The following is a 23,040-nucleotide window of genomic DNA, read 5'->3' as shown; positions in this document are numbered from 1 at the left end:
AATTATTGCCATGATGCATGCCAAAATGTTGTTCGTTGAAGGATTCATTACGGGCATCCAGAATCACTTGGACAACAGCTCGTCCTGGGTTGCCAATCTACTGCACAGTATAATAGTCCCTTTTTTATCAAGGACAAACGCAATGAAATAGCGTAGAGGATGAAACTGGGTCGATCGAATTCCTCAATGAATCAACTGGCAGATCTAGCTGAAAGTAGTAATACCTCAAAGCTTGATGGGGCGTCTCTGGGTAGTACAAATAAGGAAGATATAACTGCTCTAAGCACGTCACAGTCTAGCCAGCATGTGCAGATTCAACCTATCGACTTAAGACCAGCGATTGTAAGACATTTGGAGGAACCAGGATGCTTACAAGTGCAACAGACCGCTGTTGGTGGACTGGCAAGCTTCATGTTGCAAGATGATCGCATCCACAGACTTCAGGAGGAAGCTGTCAGTCCCCAGTTTACGAAGAGGGCTGTGTAAAAGGAGGGAACCCAGAGTCGGAGCCATGAGAACAAATCAAAAGAATTTGACATCTTCAAGAGAATCCAAGATGGAACTGGCGCCAAATCAGGGACTCCAGTTATACCAGCACAGAACACTTGGAAGTCTGTGAAGAAACATCCAAGGACACCACACATCAAAGGGGTTCTTCAGAAAAAACAAAAAAATAAAAGTACTCCACCCAACCAGAGATCCTATGGGAGTCGCTCCTTTATTAGAAATCTAACCCTCCCAAAACGTGAAATCCATCAGGTAGGCCACTTCCCTGCAAGTGGAGCCAAGCTGCCACCGCACACAGCAACTAGCGAGGGGGCAACAACAAGATCCGAAGAAGCCACCATTGAGGACCTCCTGGAGCGCTCCTTGTACACTGTGGGAAGGGGAGGTGATAGACGACTCACTGAATCTGGAGGACGACCAAAATCGTATTGATCTGGATTCCAAAACTGATGAGGGGAGAGTGGCCAGGTAAGGCGATCCCTGCCCTGACCAAATCAAAGCAGCACTCAATTCTCCTTCCGGAGACCAGAGTACAGGAATCCCGACACTGGAGTCAATAGCTGTGAGAGCTTAACCCACGCTACTTTCTGGAGGTAATAAGTAATGCAAGGCCAAAGGTGAACCTGAGGGTTGCACCGAGCGACGCCCCCTGTAATTCAAATCCGGGCCCCAGTTACACAAGGCCTACCCCCACAAAGATAGTAGAGACAAAGAAATCGCGACACACAGACGAAATCAAGATACGCAGGCAAGAGAACCATCATGCTTCATGAGATGGCCAATCAAGCCCGGGCAGTGGGCTCGAACAGCGGGACACAAATACCATCTCAAGAATGTGGGGGGGGGGGCAAAGAATCAGTAAATTGGGGGAGTGACATTAAAAGGGAACCAAGAGAAGCTCAATCCACGCCCTTAAAAACAATGGAACAAAGGAGAAAGGAAGCCCTTATGAGAAGTACAACTAAGATACCTGCTGAAAACAATGTGACCAAAGATCGACCCAAGATCTAAGACGCACCCCCTGCATATCTCCCACCCAAGCAAGTAATAGCCTGCTATTGGAGAGAATATTACACCTGAAAAATGATTGACCTAACGTTTTACTACTATTCCACCATGTTCCAAATTTAAGGTCACTGACAACTTATGACCTGGACATCGAGTTTCCAGCGGAAGAGGGGTTAGACAAGGTGATCGTCTACCTTGCTTCTTCGTTAGTCAAACGGCTTTTGCTGGGAGAGGCCCCTTGTCTGTTACCAGAGTTTCGACCTGATGATAATGGAGAGTCCAACTGTAATGTCTCTGGAAGCTTCAAAGGAAAGCCGGAAAGCTTCAAACGGAAAGGCGAGGGTTTTGGGACTACAGGCAGAGTCGACCACTCGGAGAAACACCCGATGAAGAAACTGTGAATGAAGCTTGCTGCAATCTCCTGGACCTTTGAATTGCCCGGTGAAGCCCTGCTGCCGTGCTTAACTCATTTTTCACCTCGACAGAGAAGCTCCTCTGGAAAGACTTCACCCCTTGGGTTAGTGGGACCAACTAACCCCGACACGTACTCCACTGGACCACCTTCCCCGACTGGCTGTGCTTCATCGTTGCTGTAGGAACCCAATGCCATGGGTCCAGAAACCATTGTCTAGTGCAACGCCTGCCGTGGAACGAATCCGGCTAGAAGCTCCAGGAGACTCCTAATGATCATCCCGAAGCAGGACCCCCAGATCCAGAGTCCCCTCACCAGGGTGCAGGACCGAGGGAGCAAAGAGTCCAAGTGGTATCCAAGATCTGCCACTGTGGTGTTTGCTAAGCGCTGAAACCGCGAAGTGCAGCTGAACCGAAAAGAGCCCATAGCTGCCGAAGACCCTCAAGTACTGCCGCAGGAGCCCTCCAGATGTCCTCCCTCTTGTCGCCATGACTGAGGCACAGGAACAAGGGTCTGCACCGCTGTAGCAAGGCAGAATCCAGCTGGAGCACTCTTCAAACCAGAGGTACTCCTTAGGTTTGGGGTACTTACCTTATTGCCTTGTAGCCGTGCTCTTCTCAATTGGGAATTGCCGTGGCTTAGCTTTTTAGAGTTAATTCTCCAACTCTTTTCACAGGCTTAAAAGCTTGTGACCATACAAGTGATATATATATTTTTTTTTTAGCAAACTCTTTGTGCAATACTTTTTTATCTAAGCAGTGCAACAGATCCATAGACTGTGTCCATTGGCTTTGATACCGTTTGTCCCTCAGAGGTGGTAGCTTGTTGTATACTGTTACTGCTGGGTTTATCTAGACTTCATTGGAATATTTAGTTGTCCTCACACCTACTGAGAAACTGTCTAACGTTTTTCCTTCCCTAAACTTTCCTTTCTGCAACCTCAGAATCTGCAATGTATAACTAGTGTGATATATGAATGCCATTACTGTCCTTTTGATTGAAGTCACCTCAGGGTGTACGAATTGTGTATGAAGCATATCCAAAGATTATCCACTAACTTGTGATTCTGAAAAGTGATTTTAAAGCATATTTCTATTGTTATAACAACTTGCCTTTTTAAAGAATGCTTATTTAAAAATGTATGTTAAATAACTATTTATAACAAACACTTGGTTACTTGTATCTAGGGATTTCATTTGTACAGCTCTACAGCTCACATTTACCCGTCTTGAGATGGGCCTGGCTGCTCAGTCGCACTACTAACTTGTGTAGTACAGACCTATACCAAAAGGTGGGTTACCTAATACCAAGCAGATGAGTTATGTAGTCTCACACAGTGTGACTGCACCAATTCTTAACAAACAATCCTTAATCCAGAAATAATCTACCGCTTGACCACCAAATTAAGATCAGGACATGCACATTAAAGATCAGGGGACTCGTGTTGAAATACATTTTTCAACATAAAACTTTAGTAACAAGAACACCATTTGCTACCGCCACAAATATGACCTGGTGTTGGCCACAAGGAAGAAGACCTTTAATTCCCAAATACGTACCCACAAAAAGGATGGCACAGTGGAAGCTCAGTTGGTTATTAAAAAACGTAAGCAACAATATCGAAACTGGTAAATGATGAACTCCATGCATGGGCGGCTTCTCTTGGCCCTCTTCCTGCTACCACCTGCGAGTCTAAAAACCTCGGGATCATCTTTGACTCCACATTCTCCTCTCCTCCCATCTCTGACATCACTAAGAAGTCACACTACCCGCTGCACCTCCTCTGAGGTATTCCTCCTCTCCTTCCCCCAGAAGCTCACTGTCTCCAGAGCTCTGGTTCTCTCTAGGCTGGACTATTGCAACAGCCTTTTTCTTAATCTGCCTGCTTCTACTCTCCGCCCTCTGCAACTATTCCAGAACAGGACTGCAAGACTTGTCCGTGGTCTCAAGCCCAGGGATCGTATCTCTCCAGGACTGAAATCTCTGCACTGGCTCCCAGTGGCTGCAAAGATTAAATTCAAAACCCTCTGCATTGTCCACAAGGCTTTCTGGGGCCTCAATACCTTCAACTTTCTCTTCCTAAATATCTTCCTTCTCGAGCTCTTCGCTCATCCGCCTCCAACTCCCTCAGGGTCAGTCGCTTCTCCAAGCAACAAGTTGGTGGTAGAGCTCGCTCTTCGGCTGGGGCCTCCCTGAAATTTGAGGAGAATCATCTCCGCTTCCGGAAGCACCTCAAAACCTTCCTCTCTGCTTCTTTCTCTCCTCCTCTCCCTAGCTTAACTCCTGGCTGAAACGGCACTGGTTACCTGGCTACACTATGATCCCGGCCCAGGTCTCCTGCCCCGCCAGTTGCACACCTGCATTACCTCCCTGGCAACCCTCGCACTTGGGGACTGTTTTCTGTATCCCTACAGTCCCCTACCAGCACTTGACACCTGATGTCAACACTTACCCTTGCACTTGCCACCAGCTGGCCGCACATTTACTTAATGCTTTTATTCTATTTATCACATATACTGCACTGTCCTCTCCCCTTTCCCCCTGCACCTTCTCCCTTCCCCTGCCTCTTCACTTGTGTGATCTGAATGACACCTGTCCTAATTAAGATTGTTGGACAAAAAGTGGTTGTTCCTAAACGATTTAGGAACTCCCGTCCCCTGCACACTAATATCTGCAAAGCAGATAAATAATTTTTGTTTTTTTGTTTTACTGAATTTCATAACACACAGTTCAATAGACAATTAAATAGGTGGAGCAGTCACAATGAATAACAAGCTCACAAAATTTATATAGACAACAAACCTAATATTTATTGTACAATATCTTTGGGCCCGACGCGTTTCGAGTATAGACTCTTCTTCAGGGGCAAAAACATATTTCACCATTCATAATTCAATTTCTAGAAAAAAGTAGAGAAGGGTACAACTTAGTATTTTGCATATAATTCATACAAACTTTCAAAACATTAAATCATAGATATGATTTGAAACATTGTCAAGAGATCTCTGGGATAGTACCTAATAACTCAGGTTAGTATAAGTCCAGTCAGATAAGTAGTATCTCTAACCAACATGAGAAGGTTAAATAAGTGAGCAACTGAAAAACTACTCTATTTTCAAAAAAACAAACAAAACACTATTTAAAAAAAATAATAAAAAATCTAATTTTTTTATATTATCTACAATTATGGCATAATCCATGCATATCGGTAGTGTGCCACTTACCAACTATGGAGTAGGCCTAGTTGCAAAAACATCTACGGTGTCCATGGATGGCAGGTGCTTTAGGGAGGTAGTTTGTGTATCCACAATTAGTTTCCCACAAGGATTCCGGCTAGCAGTACGTGGACTGAGTCAGAAAGGGGTAAGCGGTTCGCGGTAGTACATAGATATGTATATAAGTAAGAAAAAGAATAGTAGGAGATAAATAATAGTAAATAAGTTCCAGGTCTCAAGAGTGTCAATGGACCCATAGCTCACTTACTAGATACAATGTGAATCCTTCAGCGAGCGAATCGTGGCGAACATCATCCCGAACAAGGAGGATGTTGTTCATTCAGGATTGTGCTCATTATGTACTGAGAGTACTGCTCAACTGAGTGAGCATGCGTGGTAGCATATAGAATAGCTCTGAGTAATTAGTTGGACAGTCGAGTACAATTTGAGGTACAATTTGAGGTGCAGGGGAAAGGTGCTCAGCATTGGTATCTAGGCTGGGAAAAATTATTGTTACACAGGTCAGAGGAGAGAAAATGATGTTTAAAAAGTCTGGTATAAGGTTTTCTTTCTGTAAAACCAAACTACATAAAGGTTTTTTTTTTGTTTTGTTTAAGTGCCCTTACCACTTTGAGGATGGTGAATCATGTTCTGAATGGATTTGAGAATATCTGCATGGCATACTTGGATGACATAGCAGAGTTCACGCCCACTTGGGAAGAAAATCTTTCCCATTTTACAAGTGTTGCAGGCAATTCAACAGTCCAATCTGACCATAAAGGCAAGTAAATGTCAAGTTGGTCTGAGGAAAGTGGTCCACCTTGCCCATGAGGTAGAAGATTGTGAAATGAAGCCCATACCCAGCAAAGTACAGGCTGTACAAGACTGGGCCGCCCCCACTGCTCAGACACAAGAGAGAGCCTTCTTAGGCCTCACAGGATACTACAGAAATTTCATAGAGAACTATGGAACCATAGCATCTCCTTTGACTACCATGTCTTCTCCAGATTCCCCAAGCGGGTGAAGTGGAATGAAAACTAAAGAAGCATTTCAGGGGCTGAACGATGCCCTGTGTGAAGCTCCAGTGCTGACAGCTCCAGATTACAATCCAGCCTTCTTGGTGTGCAGACTGATGCATCCAATACAGGAATTGGGGCAGTCTTAAGGCAAATGGATGTCAAAGGCATGAAGCACCCCCTCTGCTTTATCAGTTAAAATTAGAATGTGGGCAACAATTGAGCGTGAATTCTTTGCTATTGTGTGGAATGTTGGGGAGAATTCTCAGAAATGTGCTAATTCCTCTCTACTTTAGAGACCCCCAGCACTTTTGCTGGACTCTAGGACGTTTTAAACCTGGAGAGAGTGAGACCTCTTTTCCCACTTTCTCATGTTTTTTTCTGTGATTTTAAACTCTTTCTTTTGGTTTTTGGAGTCTGACAAACGCCATAGGCATCTTTTTACATGGTGTCACAAGGTTTAAATACCTTCCTCTGGGACAACTGCTGTTTCCTAGAGCAGTAAAGTGAAATTGACTTTACTTACATTGTAACTTTCTAGAACCAGCGCGCGCTATCTTACAAAAGACTGCTGGAGGGGCAGTAGCCCCTTTATCTAGCTTCCCATGTAACACTTTTTATGTTACCCTTTACACAATTAATGGCTGGTGGCAGTGGTTACCTTTTACTACTGTGTTGTGTTTGTACCTCGGGTTGCGTTCACAGCCACAGTGAAGCACCCATGGGTGCCATTTTTGTCAAAATAGCCCCAGTCTTTTTTTCCCGCCATTTCTTGTTGTTTTGGTCCTTCTTGAGATTTACTCTGCGCGCCATACCAGGTTTGGTCCCTTTGTTTGTTTTGTCTTTGACAGGCTTCACGAGTGAAACCCGCCTCTGGCTCCAGGGTGTCTGGTGGGGGCAGTAAGTGAGGGAGGTGCCCGAAACTCCCTGTGCTTAGTCTCCTAGGAGACAGGAACGCACTCTTAAGCGATTGGCCGGCTGGCTGGCCAGCAAAGGACAGCCACCCTGCTGGGTGACTGACAGCTAGGCTGGAATGAATGGGAGAAACCTGCATCAAAAGGCAAGGCTTTTTGGCTTGGAAGGCAGTCAACCACTGGACGAAGGAATCCGAAGAACAACTTGAAGAGGACACCTGCTGCAACTCCTGGACCGTTGGTTGGCCCGGTGAAGCCCTGATCCTGTGCTGAAGCAGCAAATTTGAATCGGCAGAGAAGCCCTGCAAGGGCGACTTCTCCGCTTGAGTTGATGGGACCAATCAACTCCAAAGTAAGGCACCTGCACATCCTCTCAGAGCTCGTTGAATTTCCATTGTAGTCGCTGCTGGAACCGAATAGCCAGGGAGAGGAACACCAGATCGTGTGTGTTGCTTTTAAGTTGGCCAAGAGCTCCAGAAAGATCTTCCGGACTCCCAGGAAGCAGGACTGACTGAGCCTGAGCCACCACAACAAAATGCTGGACCCCAGAAGCAAGGAAAGCCCATCTTGACGGCCAGGAACTGCAGTGTTGCTGTTTGCGGTAGTCGCAAGAAGCTGAAACGCCAAAGTGCCACATGTTTGAAGTTTGCCAGTTGCCGTCGGTGACCATCCTGTTGTGGTGCAGGAGTCCCCAAAAGTCCTCCTCTTGTCCACACGACTGAGGCCCAGGAACAACAGGATCTGCAGAGCTGCACAGGAAAAGAATTTATCTGCTGCATGTTTCTTCAACCTAAAGGTACTGTGAAGTCTGAGAGAACTTACCTGTCATTGTAGATTCGGTTGCTCTTCTACTTCACAAGTCTCCCGGCTTGTGGCCCTACATTTGATTCTTCTTTTTCACCAAAGACTACTAAAAATATTGTGCAAAGACTTTTACTCACCTGCAAGAAGTACTTCAGTCCACATAGACATTTGCCCATTGACATTGGCTAACCCTGGTTCCCTGAATGACTATTCTCTCCTCTGTTATTGTGTTGCACCTATCCTTCCAGGAAGGGATTAACTTACTCTGCATTGGGGGGCCTAAAAGTATTTGCCTGCTTAAATAATGTCATCTCTTGTTTGTTCTAATAACCCTTTCTTTTGGCACTCTCAAAGCCAACTCTGAATGCAACAGTAGTATATTAACGTCCAGTGTCCTAGCTATTTAAGTCACCTTAGGGTGTAGGAGTTTCCTGTGTGCCATCCCGAATGGGTCCTTACTGATTCTGAGAAACCTAAGAGTGTGTATTTCTGAAGTGTATTTGAGTGTTGCTTTTATATTGCTCCTTCTGAAGAAGGCTTGTTTAAAAGACTAGTAAATTCATTGTTTAATAAAGAAACCTTGAGTATCAGTGTTTATTTGAATACTTGTCACTGTGAACCTCTGTGTAACTACCCTACTGCTCACATTGACCCCTCTTGAGATGAGCCTGGCTTCTAGGCCACATTACCAACCGGTGTAGTTAAGACTTATACTTAAGGTTGGGTCCCTTTTGCCAGGAGGCTAAGGTGGTTGTAGTGCACCGTAAGGGTACTACCCCAAATCTTTACCCAACACTGGTGGCAAGCAGTGAGGATCTATTGTAGAGTTGTTACATTGAGGATTTGCTTTGCTTTTTGTTCAACTAAAAACCTTCACAAGGCTAGAGCTCCACTAGAATAGCAATTGTAAAATGCCAAATATGGATAACCTCAGTCAGGAAGCCCTGATCATTTTAAGAGTAGAACTGAAAGAAATGCGTAAGGTCAGGAATCTCCCTGTTAACGTAAAGAAAAATGAATTGATTGCAAGATTGTTGAATAATCAAAGTTTAGGTAGTAGGCCTTTAACACCTACTAACTCAGAAAATGTGGAAACTTATGAGGAGGATGATCATTCAGAGTCTAACTCTAATGTCTTAGAAGAGTCGGAGTAGGGAGAGGAGTCTCGGGAAGAGAGCCCCTCTATGCCCCAAGCTGCCCTTTTGCCTCAACCTGTATCCACAGGGACCCCACAAGGTCCATCACTGAGTCAAGAATGGGTGTCTCTTGAGAAAATGAGACTTGAGTTAGAGTTCAAAAGATTACAAGTCCAAGCTGAAGCCAAACATCAAAACATTAAGCTCGGGGAACTAGAAATGCAACATGCTCTTGAAATGAAGAAATTCTCTGTGGAAAAAATTTCTACCCCAGAGTCCTCTAGGTCTTCCAGTCGAAAGAGGACTAAAATGCCCAAAAACGCAGTGAGTATGTATGATGCGAAAACTTGATATTTTGGATTGGTTGGTGGGTGCTTTTGAATATAATTATGGGATTCAGGGTTACATAGGGAATCAGTTGATTCCTTGGCTTTTGTCTAGGATCCCCCAGGTTGCATCTGATGCTCTAATGGAGGTGGGGGAACTTGAAAGATTGGAACATGAGAATGTGAAGCTAGCTTTGATAGCTAGATTTGGGAAAACTCCTTCCCAGTACCTTAAGCGGTTTAGGACCCTCAAAAAGACAGACGGTAACCCTTGGGCTCCTTGGGTGTGTGAATGTTTGAGAAACTTAGATGGTTGGGTTTAGGGTTACAGAGTAATTACTTTTGAAGGAATTGGGTCTGTTTTTGTTGGAATCTATTTTTGATGCCTGCTCTCCTGAGCTGAGACAGCATTTAGCTGACTCTAAAGAGATTGATCCCAGGAAGTTAGCAAAAGCTGCTGACTTGTGGGTTCGAACAGGGCTAATAACAAGGATTCTGGGGCCACTCACAAAAAGGATTGGGGGAAGCAGCATAAGAAAGATGACAAAGAGAATTCTGAAACCCCTCATCCAAAATAGGGCCACAAACATAAGAAGGGTAAGCCATATGGGAAACCGGGTCAGTCTAGTGAAACCTCTGGTGCTAAACCATAGGAAGGTCAACAGAAGCATTTGTCAAGACATTTGGAAAATGTTATGCTTGTGGGGGTCCACACTGCCTCCTTAGCCTTCATCCCTGAGGGAGAAGTTCATATGGCAAGTGGAAACTTTCATCTATTGGCTGAAGACCCCATTGGAGTCTCAGCCAGTGTTACTTTAGTGTCCCTGGGTCTGTGGGAATGTTAATGTTAAAGGATATTTGTACCACACACTATCACCACCGAAGTGGTCCCCTGGCGCTCTGGCGGCTTGGAAAAGGGAAGGGAGGGAGGGTTAGTAGGAAGGAGCTGGAAAAGTGCAAGAGAGCAGTGATGTGCCCGGTGGGTCCGTTGTCTGGGCCTGGGGTGTTTTGCGGCCGGTAGTCGTCGTGTACTGTTGTGCGAGTCTGTGTGTTTTTTGTTTTGTTGTTGCATTGTAGTGAAGTTTGTGCGGTTAGTTGTGCTATAGGTTTGTGGTTGCGTTTGGTTTGGAGCTTGAGAGGTGTATGCAGAGGAGGAAATTGTTAGTGCAGTTGATTAGTTGGCATCTCTATCCTGACTTGAGGCGGTGGATTTCTATATTCTCCCCAGATGGGTTTCGGTAGCACCCCTATGCCTCTGTAATGATCTGGATCCATCCAGCCTTCAAGGTCCCTTTCACATCTGGCCCCCTCCTCCTCCGGCCTGCCTCGCAGCGCTACCTATCTTCACTTCCCACTCATACAGCCAATGCACCTGCCTACGTCCACAGCTCAGCTATTGTGGCGATTGCCAATATCACGACAATTCCAAACACTTTGGTATCTGGTGGCAACTAAGGGGCGAGTGCGTATGTTGGGTGGGATTAGGGTAGGGTTGTTGATTCCGTCTCCATGGGTGTCGCCGGTGTTGCACTCTACCCGGTGAGATTCGTCCGGGTGCCATGGGAGCTTCCCAGTGGGTTCTGGGAGCTGTCCGTGTCTAGTCTAGTTTAGTCTAGTCATCCCTTTTCCTTTCTGTTTCCGTTTTCAGTTTTCGTTTATAGCAGAATGTCAATGTGTATAGCTCTATTCCAGATAACACAAAAGAATATTACAAGGACGGGGCCAGCATTACAGTGGTGGATAACACCTTTTCCAAACCTGAGGATGTTGCTAAGGCACCCAAAGGCCCCAATAAGCATGCTTGGAGGCACTATCAAGATGGTTCCAATACTACCAGCTCTCATCCAGTGCAACAATATGACTGTAAGAATACCTGTCAGTGTACAAAATGAGGTGCCTGGGAGAGTACTGTTGGGAACTGACTTAAAAGCTCTTGGAGTTGTATCAAGCACCCCCTAGGCCTCCCAGCAAAAGGAAGCAGGAGCCGACTAGGAAGGCCAGAGAGTAAACATTGAATGACTCTCAGTGGGAAGTTACAGAAGTACCTATAACTCCCAGTCCACAGGAAGAGCCACCTTCGAATTCCAGGAAGAAAGAGACAAAGGGGAAACCCAAGGTCTCAGGGAGTAAGAAAAGTAGCACTCCTGTTCACCAAGCCAGGACATCTCCAAGAGAACAGTCCCATGGTCACGCCTGTGACCCCTCCACCTGCTGCTTAGGGTGAGTGAGGTTCAACCAGAGGATGGTGAAACAGCTACTGATGGCACAGGGCTGGAAGAAGCCCTTCCCCCTGTTCGAGATCTGGATCCTAAAGACCATCCTGAGCTGCAGACTTTGCTTGCAGAAGGTGGCTCCTGTAGGGCAGACTTCAGCAGTGGTCATAAAAAGTGTCCTACTCTTGAAGGACTTCACCAACAGGCAGCTTCCCAGCTGGAAGGGCAAGAGCCAGGGAAGCACAGGCTGTACTGGGAGGATGGCCATCTTTACATGAGCCTATTGAGACCACCCCAAGGGGACTACAGAAGACTTGTAATGCCCCAGGAGGTGTGAGGCCTCAGTTTCTACAGTTAACCCATGAGATTCCTTTAGCTGGTCACTTAAGTTTTAAGAAGACCAAGGAAAGGCTTTCTCTTTACTTCTACTGGCCTACGATGGGGTCTGATATAGAGAAGTACTGTAGAAGCTGTCACACTTGTCAGATGTCTGCCAAGATGGGAGCCAAGAACGTGGCACCCTTGGTGCCTCTCCCAGTGGTGGGAGCCCCCTTTGAGGGGTAAGGCTTGATGTTGTTGGTCCCTTAGACCCCCCCCACATCTTCAGGCAACCAATTTATATTGGTTGTGGTAGACCAGGCTACCAGGTATCCTGCGGCCATACCTATGAGGACTGTTATTGGTCAGGCAATGCTTAAGGCCCTCCTTGGTATTTTTACCAGGGTTGCTTTTCCTAAGGAGGTCATCTCAGACAGGTGGACAGATTTTATGTCCCACTACATACAGGCCATGTCGAAAAACTGTGGAGTGACCTACAAGTTGTCAACAGCCTACCATCCCCAGACCAATGGGTTGGTGGAGAGGTTTAACAGAACCATGAAGAGCATGATAGGTGCTTAGAAGAACCCCTTAGAAGAAAGTGGGACCTTCTACTGCCATGCCTTCTCTTTGCTTTTAGAGAAGTCCCTGAAGAAGGGGTTGGCTTCAGCCCATTTGAGCTCCTCTATGGTCCTCCGGTTAGAGGTCCATTGGCCCTAATCAAGGAGGGATTGGAGAGTGCTCCCACTATGACAGAAGCTTCAGATAACTTGAAAGCAAGTCAGGCCCTGGTGAAGCATTGGCATGACCAGAAGGCCATCATGGTTGAATTTATTCAAGACCAGCTAGTTCTAGTTATGGTACCTACAAGGCAATGGGCCTTACAGGCAAATGGATTGGACCTTTCAAGGTTGTGGGCAAATTTGGAGAGGTCAATTATTTGGTGGACTTCAGCAATCCTAAGGAGGCCCCCAGGGTTTTTCACACCAACTGCCTAAAGGCATATGTCTCTAGACCAGAACTGGGAGCTTTGCTTCTAGCCTCTGCTCAGGAGGAGAGTGAGCCTCTGACTGACCTCCTCAGGGGACAACCGTTAGATGGAAAGATAGTTCATCTCTTCTGATCTGACACTAGAACAACAGGAGGCGTGCACAATTCTGTTAAATCAGTTTGCCCCTCTGTTTTCACTGATACCAGGTCTGACCCCTTGGGGCCAGCATGCTATTCTCACTGGTGACCGTCTACCTGTTAAGAGCAGGGGTTACAGGATATCGGACCATGTAAGAACCCACATAAAGGGAAGAGGTCAAGAAGATGCTTGATCTTGGGGTGATAGAGCCATCTACAATTTCATGGGCTAGTCCAGTTGTACTAGTGCCAAAGGCAGGATCCAAGGAGTTGAGATTCTGGGTGGACTATAGAGCTCGTAATGCAGTCGCCACAACTGATGGCCATCCTTTACTTAGGACAGATGAGCTGGTGGATAAACTTGGTTCAGCCAAGTTCCTCGGTACATTTGACCCAACTCCAGGTTATTGACAAATAGCTCTACCAGAGCATGCCAGTAGAAAACTGCATTTTCAACCCCTGGAGGCCTCTACCAGTTTAAGGTTACGCCTTTTGGACTAAAGAATGCACCTGCTACATTCCAAAAGATGGTAAATCATGTTCTGAATGGGATGGAGGACTTCTGCATGGCATACTTGGATGACATTGCAGTGTTCAGCCCTACTTGGAAAGAACATATTGACCACTTGACTGTTTTGCAGTCTCTTGAGCAGGCCAAAATGACCATAAAGGCAAGTAAATGTCAAATTGGTCAGAGTAAGTTGGTCTACCTTGGACATGAAGTAGGAGGAGGTGAAATAAGGCCATTACCTAGCAAAGTACAAGCTGTACAATACTGGACCACCCCTACTACGCACACCCAAGTGAGAACCTTTTTAGGACTCATTGGTTACTATAGGGACTTCGTTGAGAGCTATGGGACCATAGCATCTCCCTTGAATGTGATCTCCTCGCCCAATTTCCCCAAGAAGGTCGGGTGGAATGAGGATTGCACTCAAGCATTTGAAGGTCTTAAGAAAGCCCTTTGTCAAGCTCCAGTCGAGAGCTCCTGACTACAACCAGTCCTTTATTGTACAGACAGATGCTTCCAATTTTCATGACCGCTGTCAGGGGCCCACAAGCAAGCGCTCCCACAGTTACTCAAAGTGCCTCCAGACTCCTGCAAAAAGGCTTCTGGAGCCAGTCCTGGCGCACCTGGCACCAGGCTCATATACTGTAAGGAGATACTTACCATTACTTTCAATTGAGTACATGGGCCTTTAAATCCAACAAGGAAGCGACCGCACAGCCTGGTTCTTAAGAAACAAGTCATGCAGTCTAGTGTTTTGGGTGTGGCAGGCCTGAAACTACTTTCCCTGGTACTACTTTGCCTGGGCTATATAAACCACACCGTGACTGCAGAACACACTTTGTGTTATTCTGCAACCAGCAGCGTGACGCTCACCGTGTCCAGCTCCTGGTCTTCAGCATCTTTCTGTAATCCTACAAGAACAAGATTATTCTGTTTTACCTGAGAATACACCATCCAGCATTCAGCATCTCAACCGGGCTGCAATCTGTGGAAACAGAGAGAAGAAGAAACATCACGCACCTGTGAGTACTAGCTTGGGGAATTCCGGCGATCCACTACCACAGCTGCTGCTCGAACATCGCAACCTGCAATAACGGGAAAAGGAAAAAACAATATTAGAACGCGCGTGCTTCCAGAACATTGTATTCCTTCAGTCTTACCTGAATTCCACCGCGCCAAGCCGCGCTTCCATCTGGAGCATCACAGCAACCTCCTGTAAAGGCAAAGGAGACCGGCTCAGGCTCGCTTTCAATATTAACAACCGCACAGCGCTTAACTTACCTTAACGGATTCCTGGGGCCAGTTTTTTCATCGTGGTCTCATCCACTCACAGCAGCCTATGGGGGGAAAGGAGAAGGGAACGCAGGTTAACCATAAAAGACAGTAAAGGAGCCGCGCTTCGCGCTTTCACTTACCTCAAACACATGCTTCTCCATCTGGCACGTCGGCAGCAAGATCTTCACGCATGAAAGGAATAAGATAGACATCGAGGAAATCTCACCATAAGCTAAACAAAGACTTACATTAAACAAACCTAGCTGCCTACCAGCAGATTCGGGGTCACAGCAGGCCTGGACCAAAAGAAGGCGCACTGCAGCAGTGAAGCAACTCGGGCAGACCACCACCAAACGTCAAGCGCCCCTGCACAAGAAACGCAGGACGGATAGCTCACCCTACAAATAATTAAGATTCATTATTCAGCACTGGGCAACCCCGAATCCAGGGTTCCTGATCTCGGAGCCTTCGAGACGCCCCCAGGGATATCAGGTGAGCGTAACACCAATACAGGTATAGATGCAGTTCTGAGTCAACTGGATGAGAAAGGCAAGGAACACTCCATCTACTTCATCAGTCGGAAACTGAAGGACCCTGAAACTAGGTGGTCAATCATAGAGCGTGAATGTTTTGCCATTGTGTGGTCTTTGAAGAAGTTTAGACCATACTTGTATGGATGTACTTTTATGATTCAAACATACCACCAACCCTTGAGATGGTTGATGCAGACAAAGGTGGAAAATCCTAAATTGTTAAGATGGCCGATCAGCCTTCAGGGATTTGATTTTACAATGGAGAACAGGTCAGGGTGTAATCACCAAAATGCTGATGGTCTCTCCAGAAAGTATGACCGACTGGAGTAAGGAGATTCATCCAGGGGTGGTTAAATCTTCCTGTCCCTTAGTCTTGGGGTACCGAGGGGCGGGGGGCACGTGTTAGCGAGAATTCTCAGAAATTTGCTAATTCCTCTCTACTTTAGAGACCCCCCAGCAATTTTGCTGGACTCTAGGACTTTTTAATTTTGAAACTGGAGAGAGTGAGACATTTTTCCCACTCATGTATTTTTCTGTGATTTAAACTCTGTTTTAGTTTTTGGAGTCTGACAAACTCCATAGGCATCTTTTTGCATGGTGTCACATAGCACCTTCAGTGCAGTGACACAAGGAAGTCTTCAGATTTCACAAGGTTTAAATACCTTTCTCTGTGACAATTACTGTTTCCCAGAGCAGTAAAGTGAAATTGACTTACTTACATTGCAACTTTCTAGACCCAGCACACACTATCTTACAATAGTGCTGCAGGGGATACTTGATAGTCCCTTTATCTAGCTTCTCATGTAACATTTATTATGTTACCCTTTACACAATTAATGTCTGGTGGCAGGGGTTACTTTTTACTACCATGTTGTGGTTTTTACCTTTACCGCGGGCTTGGTTTGCAGCCACAGTGAAGCATCCATTGGTGCCATTTTTGGCAAAATGATCCTGGTCTACTTTTTTCGCAATTTGTTGTTGTTTTGGTCCTACTTGAGGTTTACTCTGCGCGCCAAACCAGGTTTGGTACCTTTGTTAGTTTCGTCTTTTGGCGGGCTTCACGAGTGAAACCCGCCTCAGGCTCCAGTGTCTGGTGGGGGCAGGAAGAGAGGGAGGGGCCCAAGCTTGGACTCCTAGGAGACAGGAATGCACTCTTAGGTGATTGGCCGGCTGGCTGTCCGGCAAGGAATCCAAAGAAGAACTTGAAGAGGACGTCTGCTGCAGCTCCTGGACCGTTGGGTGGCCCGGTGAAGCCCTGCTGCTGTGCTGAAGCTCCAAATTCGTATCGACGGAGAAGCCCTGCAAGGACTACTTCTCCCCTTGAGTTGATGGGACCAATCAACTCCAAAGTAAACCACCTGGACATCCTCTCGGAGCTAGTTGAATTTCCATTGCAGTTGCTGCTGGAACTGAATAGCGAGGGAGAGGAACACCAGATTGTGTGCATTGCTTTTAAATTGGCCAAGAGCTCCAGGAAGATCCATCAGACTCCCAGGAAGCAGGACTGCCTGAGCCACATCAACAGAGTGCTGGACCCCAGAAGCAAGGAAAGCCCATCTCGACAGCCAGGAACCGCAGTGTTGCTGTTTGCGGTAGACGCGAGAAGCTGAAAAGTCGAAGTGCTACTTGTTTGAAGTTTGCCGGTTTCCGTCGGTGATCGTCCCTAGAAGTCCTCCCTCTTGTGCCCACAGCTGAGGCCCAGGAACAGGCTCTGCAGAGCTGCACAGGAACAGAATTTATCTGCTGCATGTTTCTTCAACCTAAAGGTACTGCGAAGTCTGAGAGAACTTGTCTCTCATTGTAGATTCGGTTGCTCTTCTACTTCACAAGTCTCCCGGCTTGTGGCCCTACATTTGATTCTTCTTTTTCACCAAAGACTTCTAAAAATATTGTGCAAAGACTTTTACTCAAGAATTACTTCAGTCCACATAGACATTTGCCAATTGACATTGGCTAAGCCTGGTTCCCTGAATGACTATTCTCTCCTGTTATTGTGTTGTACCTATCCTTCCAGGAAGGGATTAACTTACTCTGCATTGAGGGGCCCAAAAGTATTTGCCTGCTTAAATAATATGTCATCTCTTGTTTGTTCTAATAACCCTTTCTTTTGACACTCTCAAAGCCAACTCTGAATGCAACAGTAGTATATTAATGTCCAGTGTCCTAGCTATTTAAGTCACCTGAGGGTGTAGGAGTTTCCTGTGTGCCACCCCCAATGGGTCCTTACTGATTCTGAGAAACCTAAGTGTGTGTATTTCTGAAGTGTATTTGAGTATTGCTTTTATATTGCTCCTTCTGAAAACGGCTTGTTTAAATGACTGGTAAATTAATAATTGTTTTATCAAGAAACCTTGAGTATCAGTGTTTATTTGAATACTTGTCACTGTGAACCTCTGTGTAACTACCCTACTGCTCACATTGACCCCTCTTGAGATGAGACTTGCTGCCAGGCCACACTGCCAACCTTTTCGTTCAGACTTATACCAAAGGTTGGGTCCCTATTGCCAGGAGGCTACGGTTGTTGTGGTGCACCCTCAGGGTACTACCCCAAATCCTTTCCTAACATGGGCATTGAACAAGTTTATACCATGCTTGTATCAATCTACTTTCTGAAATTAAACTGGCCACCAACCCTTAAAATGGTTCATGCAGATGAAGGGGCGAATCCAAAAATGCTCAGGTGGTCATTAGCCTTCAGCGCTTTGACTTCACCATAGAGCATCAGTCAGGTACCCAACGTAAGAATGCTGATGGTCTCTCCAGAAAGTTAATTGGCTGGATTCCTAGATAAGTCGAGGATCCTGAGGCAAAAGACAAGTCGACCACTGCAACAGAAGACCCGAAGAAGACTCCCAGAGACACCAGCAGAACCTTCCAATAACCTCTGAAGCCTGCTGAAGTGACCCCTGCTGGCCTTTACCAGTTTTAGAATCGGCTGGGACGCTCCAAAGAGGACTACTTCCTCCCTTGGACTAGTGGGCATAATCATTCCTAAGACGAACTGTAATTTTAGCCATCCCACGACGTGCTGCAACCTTCATGGGCTGCAAACTGCCAGTACTGTGGGACCTGCTACCATCCTGCAGTGCATCATCTTCCTGTCAACAAACACTGCCGAAACTTTGAACTCCTTCCAGACCTCCAGAGGCAAGATCCCCCTTCCTCAAAGTCCCCTCACCAGAGTGCAGCACCGATCGGAAAATAACCGTTCTTAAGTGCTGTCTCTGAAAAGGCGCCAAAAACACAGATGCGCATTGGAGCATGACAAACCTTTGCTGGAGATCTCCTTTCTCGGCTGCTGCTGCAATTCCAGAGTCCCACCTTTTGTCAACCCCGACCAAGGAACAGGAGACCAGGTCCACCACTGCTGCATCGAGAGGGCGTCCAGCTGCAACTTCTTCCTCCCTCCTAAGGTACTGTGGGGCTCCGGGTAATACTTAACTAGAGTCGATGTGTCGCTCCTTTGTTGCTGGAGTTCTGATCCCAGTGTTTGGGAGTTCGCCCATACGGTTGTTAAAACAAGTGATTTTACGTACCTTGAACTGTGTTCATAACCCGTACAAGGCTTAACTTAAGTACTCTCCTGAAGTATTGCATTGATTTTATATTGTGTTTAGTTTGAAATAGTGCCTACTTAACTGAGATTTAACTTTAACCTTGTGTATATAAAATAAATAACTATTTTACTATAACTACAAGTGTGTAAGTGTTACTTTTGCCCAATGTCGTAAGTAATTTCAATCCGGCATACACCCAAGTCACGCCCAGCGTGTAGTGCACAATTGGAACCCTTATTTATTTAAGTTCAGTATTCTGAACGATATACCACTCATATCGCACCCTTCTCCTGGAACTCCCCCGGTCACACTGAACCAGGAATCAGGCTAGTTTGCAAAGGTAAATATTTATTTATGTATTTAGAATTTAATCACAATATATTTTAATAGGTAATAACAATCACCAATGGGGTGACAGAACACTGAATAATATCTTTAATGCACTGGGAATCGGCAATGAGCACAAAAACAAATGCAGCACAGAAAAGAATACTTTTGGTTTGGAACAGATGGTTAGAGGTTCTGCCTGCAACACCCCTCAACCCACCAATAGGCAATGTAAAGGGATGGGAGGAGAGAGCAGGTATTCAGGAATAACACAAATCAAACAGAATTGATTTTTCAGCTGTCCGCATGGCTTTGGAATTGACTGAGCAAAAACACCAAATGCGATCAAAAATACTTAAATTGTTATAAATTCTTATGGGAGCCGCTTTGAACAGTTGCAAACAATCACAAGCGATGATTTAGTCAGAAGAAAACTTTAGAAATCTAAAAGTCCAAGTTGAAAGCAAATTAAAGCTAATTCACACGTGTAAAAACCTTTCAGAATTTCAATTTGCGGCAAACTTTTCCTTGCGCGATATTCACGATAACGGGAGAATCACACTATTTCTGTTGATAGCTATGGCTGTTGGGTACAAGTAGGAGTTGAATTTTCGGTTCTATCATAAAAACTGAGGGAATTGTAGAGGTTTTAGTGAGAGTTGTTTTTACAATTTAAGCGGGAGAATGGAAACAGGAATGCACTTTGAAATTGAAAGAAGGGTTTGATCACACTATATTATGACTAGGAAAAAGAGAATGCCACTCATGAATCCCCAGTTACGTGGCCGGCATAACCCTTCACGTGGTGGATACTCAATTTCCTTTTGGAATTTACTCGAGTTACTCAAAATCACTAAGGACTTATGATTTTATAAAAACAAATGAGAGAAAAGCAGTGCAAGAAAGGTTCTGACAATACTATGATTCTGAATTTACAGATAGGATGGGTTGAGATTGGGATAAGGCTATGCAGAGATATTAGGGTCACTTTTCTTCTTAATACTTACAAAATAAGTTATTAGATTGGACCGTCAGGAATTGGATCTGGTCTAGGAAGGACAGCACATCAGGCACGGGACTGGATCAGCTAGGCCAGTCACCGGTTTTGCACAGAATCTGCCCTTCTTGTTTCTGGTTATTTCAATCAGCTGGATATCGAGTTCCTCGGGCAAACCTTGTGGTAGCAAGCCAGAGAGTTTCGGGATACTAGTTCAAAAGGCCTTCTCACCCCACAGCGCTTCACTGGGTGGTGAGAATAACTTTGAGGATTTGGACCTTGCTGAAAAGCAATAGTTCTTTATTGCTGGCAAGAGTCTTGGCATTTGGATCTGGAAGGATGTTAAAGGATGGATGTAGAATGATGGGTCAGAGTGCTTCGCCAGAATCGGGAAAGTGAGTGGATCAGTGAGTCCCTATGTGTTGTCAGCTGTCTCTATCCTTTAAAATGACATCACAAAGTGGGTGTATGGGCCGGCTTAGCTAAGCTTGCCCATGTGAGCTGGGTTTGGATCAAAACTTCATCTCCGCCTTGCATTTGAGTGATTGAATCAAGGCTGGATGATGTCACATTTTATGGTTCGCTTTACAAATCTTAGAAACCTCCCTTTAGCCACTGGTCTCAAAATCGGATTTTATACTAAATACATATTTCTACATTGGTCACTTCTACACAAATCACACACGAAAGATTCCATATTTTATGTAGCATCTGTTCCTGCAGCTGTGGGATCTTGTTTTCAACTTTCTACAGAATTTTGTCCTTTACGCTATGAACACAATTTCCAAGTTTTATGCAAATTTCCGCAAATGTGTGTGTTTAACATAGGTATGTGTGTGTAGATTTTCACAATTCTAGGATTAATACATTTCACATAAAACCACATATATTGCCATTTCTGTCCAGAACATGTTAAACGGTTCTGCCGCCTCTTAAAATGTGCAGCCAGAAATCAGATTAACAACTCTGTCCTTTTTATATTTTTCACCACTTTGAATCACAAGTTATGAGTCTCTGAAAATTGTTCATTCTTCACAGCAAATGGTACGCCCCTTTTTCTCTCCCTGGAGTCCAGGAGCATCCCCCTCTTTGGGGAAGTTCCTTCCAGGAGCCATTTACGACCCTCACACCTATGTTTCCTGGGCTGAAGGGTCTGCTATTGTTCATTCTCTTTCTGTAGACAAAAGTCTGGGTTAACCCACAATTATCATCTCCCCGTGAGTTTCAGCTGCGAGAATTTCCCTCCCCTTGGAAGAAACCGGTTTGTCCACTTCCAAAGGGTTGCAGCTCAGCCAAGCTAATTTATTCCTAATTGAAATCCAGGAAAAACCACATTTGTTGCATCAAACATAAATACATTACTTTCTTAGCTTTAACTCTGTGGGATAAAAAGCAACTGAGATCTGTATTCTTTTTAGCCACAATCCCTTTTATGTTTGTTTAAGTTTAGATCACTTTGACGTTTCATCAGTAACTCATCTGCCAGCTGTCATTCAGGTAGCCTAAGGTACTGCACCCAGATTTTGACAGGGGCTGTCAGTTTACAGACAATCCAGTTTGTCTGATTAATGTTTTGCTCTTCACATTAGGACTTTGTATGTTCGCAATGCTTCATTAGATTACATGAATTTTAGCGCCAAGCAAGATTTTGAATGTTGAGAAGTGTTGTGTTATAGGCTTTTTGGAGTTTTTAGTAACAAAGCAAATGTCATTTATAGGCACATTTTGGAGTTTCATTTGCAAAGCGCTGCTTCTTTCTCTGCCCTCTGTTTGCTGGTCATGGAGCCCACTGGCACAAGTGGGTGCTCTATTCCACCACAGATGCACCATGTGTGGCTGGTTGTGCATCCATCTTTTTGTGTGCTTGAGAATGCGGTTTTTGGCGTGCACAAGAGTCTTGCTGCCATTGTTGCAGTTCCTTGCACCATACTATCAGAGTAATGCTGCATAGCATAGCGGAGTGGGTCAATACATCCCACAATGTATGTACTGAGTTCTTTGTACTTACCTATACAGCTCACATTTCCCTCCTAAAATAAGCATGGCTGCTCTAGCGTACTAGCAGAACCCTGAGTAGTACAGATCTATACTAGAAGTTGGGACCTGTATGCCAGGGGGATAGTTTTATAAAGTCCTACCATAAGTGGACTTTAGAAAAACGGCCCTAACAGAGAGCAGGGATTTATCCGGTTTCTTCCATGCTTTTAGATCACAATGAGGCTGAGGAGGCCAGCCTAAAGCTGCATCTACTATGTTTACCATTTTGGATTCTCTGTTAATCTGGTTTGGTGGTGAGAAGGTGTACACGTGATGTTCGAGTGCTGGGTGTACTTAACTGTGTGTCTCAAGCGTTTATTTTGAACCCTCAGGCTTGTCTTGAATTCTTCTGAGGTTCCTTATATACCCCCACTGAACTCACAGGTCTACAGATTGTGGGAGGATGGGATTGCACACCTGCAGGAGCTCAGAGTTTGAGCGTGTTCGTATTAATGTGCTGGTCAGTGGGTGCTGTGAGAGGACCCACTACCCTGGGTGGGGAGAGGGGGGGCAAGGGAACTTGCAGACCAGGTATGGGCTGGTTTTGGAAATGGGCTTCTTTGGAGCTTGCATGAGGCAGGGGACACCTAACATCTGCCATACTGAGGACAGACGATTGTGTGGCTTTCTTGTGACTCTCCCCTGCCAAGCAGCCCGAACAGTGGGCAGGTGACCCAGAGATGCTTCCCTTTCCGGCCCTATGCCCATCATTTTCAGGCTTTGGGAGGCACGGTGTTGATGCCATTCTCCCACCTGTGTGCAGTGTCAGGCAGGGGACTTTGTCAGAAGGCATATACCAAATGAGA

At 45.5% G+C, this 23,040-nt stretch overlaps 1 protein-coding gene across 1 annotated transcript in view; it reads left to right on the top strand.

Annotated features, from left to right (window-relative positions):
- The window catches only part of EIF3K (eukaryotic translation initiation factor 3 subunit K), a 152,000-nt gene that overhangs the window by 106,010 nt on the left and 22,950 nt on the right, over positions 1-23,040 (top strand). The gene's annotated exons all lie outside the window — the stretch shown is intronic.

This window comes from Ambystoma mexicanum, chromosome 2p (genome assembly GCF_040938575.1).
Source record: "Ambystoma mexicanum isolate Mex_15411 chromosome 2p, UKY_AmexF1_1, whole genome shotgun sequence".
Taxonomy (NCBI): Eukaryota; Metazoa; Chordata; class Amphibia; order Caudata; family Ambystomatidae; genus Ambystoma; species Ambystoma mexicanum.
The sequence above is the reverse complement of the archived record's forward strand: the minus strand, read 5'-3'. Positions and strand labels throughout refer to the sequence as shown.